Source organism: Mustela lutreola, chromosome 9 (assembly GCF_030435805.1).
Source record: "Mustela lutreola isolate mMusLut2 chromosome 9, mMusLut2.pri, whole genome shotgun sequence".
Classification (NCBI taxonomy): domain Eukaryota; kingdom Metazoa; phylum Chordata; class Mammalia; order Carnivora; family Mustelidae; genus Mustela; species Mustela lutreola.
The window spans coordinates 16017400-16025055 of NC_081298.1; positions in this window are offsets into that span (position 1 = coordinate 16017400).

The following is a 7656-nucleotide window of genomic DNA, read 5'->3' on the forward strand; positions in this document are numbered from 1 at the left end:
TGCCTGTTAAAGATGGAGAGGCACTGTTTCCAGCTACTTGAAGGCTTTGGATTTTATTCTACAAGTGAATAGAATCCACAGGAGGGATTTGAGCAAAGGATTTATGTTTTTAAAAGGATCCCTCTGGCTGTTACGTGGCATGTAAGCTGTCTGGGGTCAAGAGCGAAAACCGGGAAGCCAGCGTTGATGTTTTTCACAATAGTCCCAGAGAGAAAGAGAGAGATGAGTATCTCGGTGAAGGAGGTCAGAAGTGGTCAGGCTAGTGGGGAAACTAGAAGGGGGTTAATAGAACTGGGAAGGATCAGGTGTGGGGAGTGGATGAGGGAAAGAGAAGAATCAAGAATACCTTTTAGGTATTTGAACCTGAGCAACAGAATGCATGATGGTAGTCCTTCAATGAAATGGGAAGACAGAAGGAGGAACAGTCCTGGAAGGGGGCGAGGAAGCCCATCCCTACTTCTGTGTTCTATTCTGGACATCTTAAGCTGTAAATGCCTATGAGACATCAATCACATCAGTTGGAGGTGTTGGGTTGCCGGAAGAATATATACCTGAACAGGAAGGGGATGTCAGGAGTTGAGATAGAAAACAGAGTGTGTAAATGATATTTAAAACCCCTATCCTTAAAGGTCGCTGATTGTTGGATCAAAAGTGTGGGACCAGAAATGAGAAGATCGCGATGAAAGGGAGCTGAGAATAAGCAAGAAAACTGATTTCGTATGGAATTCACCCCAAATAGCATATATTTCTAAACATTAACTTTCAGAAAAGAATTGCCCTAAATTTGAGTTCTTACAAAATCTCTCACTTTATGGGAATACATTCTTAATTTCTTTATTTTGAACAAAAATCCTGTTTGGGGAAGAAACATCAACCTGAGATGACCTCAATCAATGTTGCTTTGGGATGATTAGGGATGGCACCTGACAGAATCAGTAAATAAGGAAGGCAAAGAAATTTGACACAGATTTAGTAATTATTGCTGGAGGTAGCACCTCACAATTGCAAGTGTCAGATGTCTTTGTAAACAAGCCTTTTAAAGCTCACTTTAAAATCAATACAGGGAATGGTTGTCTGTGGAAGTCAGGCACATACACCACTAGGACAAATTAAACAACCCAAGCCCTCTCCTGACATGGGTTATTGTGGCTTGGGATACAAATTTCGGTGATAGCAAAAATATAGATTCAAACATTAATGCATCTCAAATGCCTCAAATGGAAATAAAGACGATGGACTGTGGAAAACTGCAGGATGCTTCAAAACATGGCTTTACTGATGGTGAAGACATCAATGTCTAAGATGCTGGAGTGGATATAAGTGGATAAAAGCAGTACACTAAGTTGTTTTATAATATATCACTGTCAATGTGTATAGGTAATGAAATTATCCCAATAAAATTTAGAAGTAAATATTTCAGTTATGCCCCAATGGTTTTTTATATGAAAGCTGGTCAAGAATTTGGAGGCTATTCTAAATTGGAAAATGAATGGAGGCAGTTTATATTTTTTAAGATTAATTTTTATTTGAGAGAGAGGTACAGAGGAACAGTGGGAGACGGAAAGAGAGTCTTAAGCAGACTCCATGCCAAACGCAGAGCCCAACAGGGCGCTTGATCTCACAACCCTGAGATCATCACCACCTAAGCTGAAATCAAGAGCCTGACTTTTAACCTACTGTACCACCCAGGAGCTCCTAGAGGTGCTTTATGTTCTAGGTTGCCCTCTATTTAAGCATACATGGTGTTGGATGTTCCTATGGCTGTAAAACTAAATGCAAAGTTACAGTGCTATCTCCAATTTGGAGGCCTGAAGAGAAAGACATGGATGGACCATGAGAAAATCAAAGACCCATTTCCCAACACAAATGGCATTCTAAGGCCATGGTCATAGGGTGAATGATGAAGACCATGTTCAGATAACTGGGGGCTATCAGACATCTGAGGAAATCCTCTACTGTGAAAACCAGAGAATAAAACAAAAAAAGGGGGTGGTTAGACAGGCAGGATAATGGCCTCTGCAAAATGTGCACATCCTAATCCTAGAACCCAGGAAGGTGCTACGCTGCCTGGCACTTTTGCAGGTTGAAGACTGCAAATGCAGTTAAGGCTTCTCATCCATGGACTTTGGGATGAGATTATGCTGGATGGCCTGGATGGGCCCAGTCTAATCACACATATCCTTAAAAATGGGGAACTTTCCCTGGCCAGGGTCAGAGAGAGACGTGACAACCAGCAAAGAGTGAGAGATGTGCATTACTAGTTTTCAAGATGGGGAGAGGGTAATGAGCTGGGGTGGGGTGGGGCATGGAAAGCAGGTGGCCTCTAAAGCTGGAAAAGGCAAGAAAACAGATTGTGCCCTCGAGCCTCCAGAAGGAAACATAGTCTCACAGACATGGTGACTTTAGCCCAGTGAAATTCATACTGAATTTCTATTCTACAGAATGGTAAGACAATACATTTTAGTTGTGCTAATTTGTTACAGCAGCAACAAAAACCAGATACAGGAATGTTTCAGGAAGAGGAAAATCTTTTTTTTTTCTTTATAAAGCATTCATATATCAAAGAAATGAAGTATTGCAGCCACAGGATTGGTTCTCTTTTAAGAAAAGCAACATTCTGGGTGGCTCAGTCAGTTAAGCATCTGCCTTTGGATCAGGTCATAATCCCAGGGTCCTGGGATCGAGCCCCATGTTGAGCCCCATGTAGGTTCCCTACTCAGCGGGGAGTCTGCTTCTTCCTCTCCTTCTGCCCCTCCCCCTACTTGTGTGCATGCGCTCTCTCTCTCAAATAAATAAAATCTTATGAATAAACAAATAGGAAAGCAACATTCTAACAACAAAAAAGTGCTCTTGAAGTTAAGAGTAAGATAGAAAAAATTTCAAAAATCAAGGGCAGGTTTGGAAGATACAGATGAGGACATTTCCCAGAAAGTAAATCAAATGATAAAGATAGAGAAAAGAGGCAAGAAAAGATAAGAAACTATCCAGAAGGTGCCACATACAAATCAGAGGAGTTCCAGAGAAAGAGTATGTAAATAAGTCCAGGTCCCAGTTCCAATAACAACAAGCAACTCCTGGACACTAGTTGGCTTTCCTATGGTTCAACTCAGGCCCAACACTACCTACCTGGAGACAGCAGCATCAGATTCCCCAGGTTAAAGATTCAGTCCTACAAGACTGCTCCTCACTGCACTTCAGACACTAGTCACAGGGCCAAGTTTGTAACCTGTAAACTTCTGACCCACTGGCTGTAAAGTCCTGATGACCCCTCCTTGGGTTGGATTATTATGTTAAGAGTGGCTCATAGGAGTCAGAGAAGCAATTTGCTTAACCACATCATTGGTTTATTATAAAAGGATACAACTCAGGGACAACCAGATGGAAGAGTTTATCAGCAAAAGATCTAGGAAAGGGGCACAGAGTGGCCAGGGCACCTCCAGGAGCATCACTTTCCCCATATCTCCACATGTTCATCAACGCAGAAGCTCTCCAAACCCCTTCCTTCTGGGTTTGTGTGGAGGAGATCATCAAGATGGTTAAATCATTGACCACTAGCAATAGATTCAACCTCCCGTCCTTGTCTCCTTCCCTGAGGATTGGGGAACGGGGTGCTAGAAGTTCCAAACCTCTGATCACATGGTTGGTCCCCTCACAACCAGCCCCTATCCTTAGATTACCTAAGGGCTTTCTAAAAGGTCAACTCATTAACATAATAAGACATTACAATCACTGGTAATGTCAAGGATTTTAGGAGCTCAGTGCTAGGAATTGGTTGAAGACCAAATATATACTTCTTATTATAACTCACAGTATCACAGTATGGTAGCAACAAAATAACCACAAATTACCCCACAGAGAAGGACATCTGAAAAGGCCAACAAGTACCCAACAAGATGGACAAAAAATGGACTCATGCTAAAATATACCATTGTAAAATTTCAAAACAGCAGTAGCAAAAGGATTTTTCAAAAATATTTTTGATTAGGATGCCTGGGTGGCTCAGTAGGTTAGGCATCTGCATCAGGGTCCCGGCTCAGCAGGGTCCCTCTGCCTGCTTTGCCTCCCACTTCCCCTGCTTATGTTCCCTCTCTTGCTCTCTCTGACAAATAAATAAAATATTTTTTTAAAAAACTTTAAAAATGTATTTCTGATTATTTTTAGACCACCAACTAATCTGTTCATTTCTGAAAGGAATATGATAAGATGTCCAATGACAGGTAATGATTATCACACATCTCCCTGGGATTCTATGGATTGTTGCTTGATATATTTGTATACTTTTAAGTGCGTGTATTTTCCTGTTAGCTTTATTTTCTCTTCTACTTTTCCTTTTACCAGTCTACAACCCCTTGCATTATTATACTTTCACATTAAATGTTATTTTGTCTCGTGTTGAAATTGCTACCCTAGATCTCTTCTGGTATTTGCCTGGAATTCAGTCTTTTCCCACTTTCTTTGTCTTTTCATATTAACTGTATTTCTTATTTAAAAAATAATATTGACTCTTTCTTTGAAAAGTCTAATCTTAGGTGTCTTTTAATAAGTAAGTTTTATTCATTTGCATTTATTGCAATTATTGTTATATTAGAACATATTTCACAACTGATAAGGATTCTTTTTTCCTTTCTTTCTTTCCTGGTTTCCATTGTTTAGGGAGACTTTCCTATTGCTGGTTCAAAAGGTATATATTCTGCTCTTTGTTTTGTTGTGGTTGGTAGTAACCCCTACATAGTCCTTAAGACCTATACTCAAATCTAATTTCCCTTACTTCCTAAACTTAACAATGTTTATATCTACTCTTCCTTGTTTTACATACTACTTGTAGCGTCCTCTTGATGTCGGTCTGATTCTTGTTTGTTGACACTCTGCTTCACTTCCAGAAACATTTAGAATGTGTCTTTGATGCTCTCATGTTTCACTCTGAAGCAGGTATAGGTTTTTCCCTATCTCTTCTGCATGGTATTCTATAAGCCTTTTCAAGCTAGGACCTCTTCTCTTTAATTTTAGAAAGTTGAATTTTTTTTATTTCTCCAAATATTTTATCCTCTCCATTTTTCCTCTTCTCCTAGAGTTCTCATTTTTTGAATGTTGGCAGTTCTATTTCTCTCCTTCATATTTCAAAGCACTTTTCTTAGTATATATTTTCCCTCTTTATCATCTACTGCTGCTTCTTGGGCAAGTTCTTCAACTTGATCTTCCATTTCATTAACTTGCTCTTCATCTGTTTCTATCCTGCTATCAATGCAATCTTGTATCTATTTATCTTAACTACTATATATTTCATGCTTAATATTTCTACTTGGTTCTTTGAAACAACTTTAAATTTTTTCTTCATATTCTTAACATCTTTTTTTATTTCCTCAAGGGTATTTGCAACATTTATTTTAAATTCTAGATCCACTGGCCTCAGTAATTCTGCTTCAGGTGGGATGCATTCAGTTTCTTATCTTTCTTTCATGAGAGATATACTTCTCCAGTGTCTAGTTACTTTGGCCTCTGAGTTCAAGGTTCCACAATGGTCAGCAGGGCACCCAGCTGTCCTGTTACTCCACAGACACACTGGAGGTCTGGGCTGTTGGTTCCTTTCAACATCTATAAAATGGCAGTCAGAGACACTATCAGGGGATTTTAGGAGGAGCAGCAAAAGCAGAAATTTTAAAAGCTTTCCTCCATCCCAACAGGTTTTAATCCTGGTTTAGCATTAGAATTGTATATGGAACTTAAAAAAAAAAAAAAGCCACCTCACCACACACTATAAAATCAGAATACCTGAGATGAGGTCCAGAGATGAGCACAGATTTTTTCTGAACCCTGTATTTTGGAGAAAAACATTCACACCTATAAAATAGCTGAAAGAAATAGTACAGGGAACACTGGTGTGGTCTTTACATTGATTTACCATATGTTGCTACATTTGCTTCCTCTCTCTCTGGTCGGGGTGAGGGTGTTTGTTTTGTTGGACCACTGAAAGTAAGTTGTGGACCTCATAACTTCTCATCCCCAAGGCACTTCAACACAAATCTCCTACCTATCGTACCTACCATTGTATCTGGTGTCAATATTTTTGTTGTTGTTGTTGTATCCATCTTTTTAAAATTTATTTTTTATTTATTTTCAGCATAACAGTATTCATTATTTCTGCACCACACCCAGTGCTCCATGCAATCCATGCCCTCGATAATACCCACCCCCTGGTACCCCAACCTCCCACCCCCCCGCCCCTTCAAACCCCTCAGATTGTTTTTCAGAGTCCGTAGTCTCTCATGGTTCACCTCCCCTTCCAATTTCCCCCAACTCCCTTCTCCTCTCTAACTCCCCTTGTCCTCCATGTTATTTGTTATGCTCCACAAATAAGTGAAACCATATGATAATTGACTCTATTTTTAAGAGCTTTCTCAGATGATTTTTCATGTGCAGCTAGGATTGAAAACCGCTGCTCTAATCTATCTTCCCACCATTGCCTTTGCTTGCCCTATTTCCCAACCCCTCAAGAAACGTGAGCATGCACACATACCCCCCCACACACTACAGACCATACATGCACGCACACACACACACACCACACATACCAAACACATATCACACATGCACACATATCACATGCAAACACACAGCACATGTGCACACACAATATATACAAACATACACCATCACACATAAACCATCACACAGCACACACATACCACAGGAAAGTGCACACACCACAGGCAAACACATACCATCCAACAGCACACCTGCAGACACACACCACATGCATTGGTGTACCATCACGTAGCAACATGCTCACACACGCTCCAGCTTAAGGCAGCCTGCAGACCCCGCAAGGATTTCCATCAGTTCTTTATTAATTCCTCAAATCCATGTTTTCTCCCATTTCTATCATTTCTCTGGGGTAGAGTTTGAGGGCAAGAGCCATCAACCTTAGCTACAAGGTCACCTTGACAGGAACTTGAAGTTCTCAGGCTCTGTATGTATCTATTTTATAATGCTGATGTATTTGGTATTTGATAACGCAGTGGAGAAATCACCATCTTAGGCAAAACATAACATTCAGAAAAACTAACAGCAATCTTAATGCAAAATAAAGTCTGATCTTGAATTTGTTTGTAGTGTTCTTAAAAGGATATGCAATATTTCTTTAGTCAAAATACACAAAGACTAAACTAACCCACTCTGTCCATAGTCCCATTACAATCTGTGTTTTAAATGCCTGAAGTAATATTTTAAGTCATTTGATAGAGTCATCAAGTTTCCTTCTTCAAAAAACGTTTTTTGAAATAGTGCATCTTTCCCCATATCTTTACCATATTAAATATTATAAAATTTTAATGTTTTTTTCCCAATCTGATATGCAAGAGATGATGTTTCAGTGTTGCTTTAATTTGCATTTCATTGGATATCAGCAAAGTCCAGCATCTTTTTACGTGGTAATTTAGTCACTTATAAATTTTATCTGATATTCATGTTTGTCCATTTTTTAAAAAGAGATTTTTAAAGAAGTTAATATTCTCTCACTCTAAACCTACCTTTAAGTAACCAATATTTCCTGTTAGTTTTATATCCTTCCAAATCTTTCTCTAAATGCATCCAAAATATACAGACACTTAAATGGCTCCAGTAAGATGATGCCAAAACTACTCAAATACCTCGGGGTGA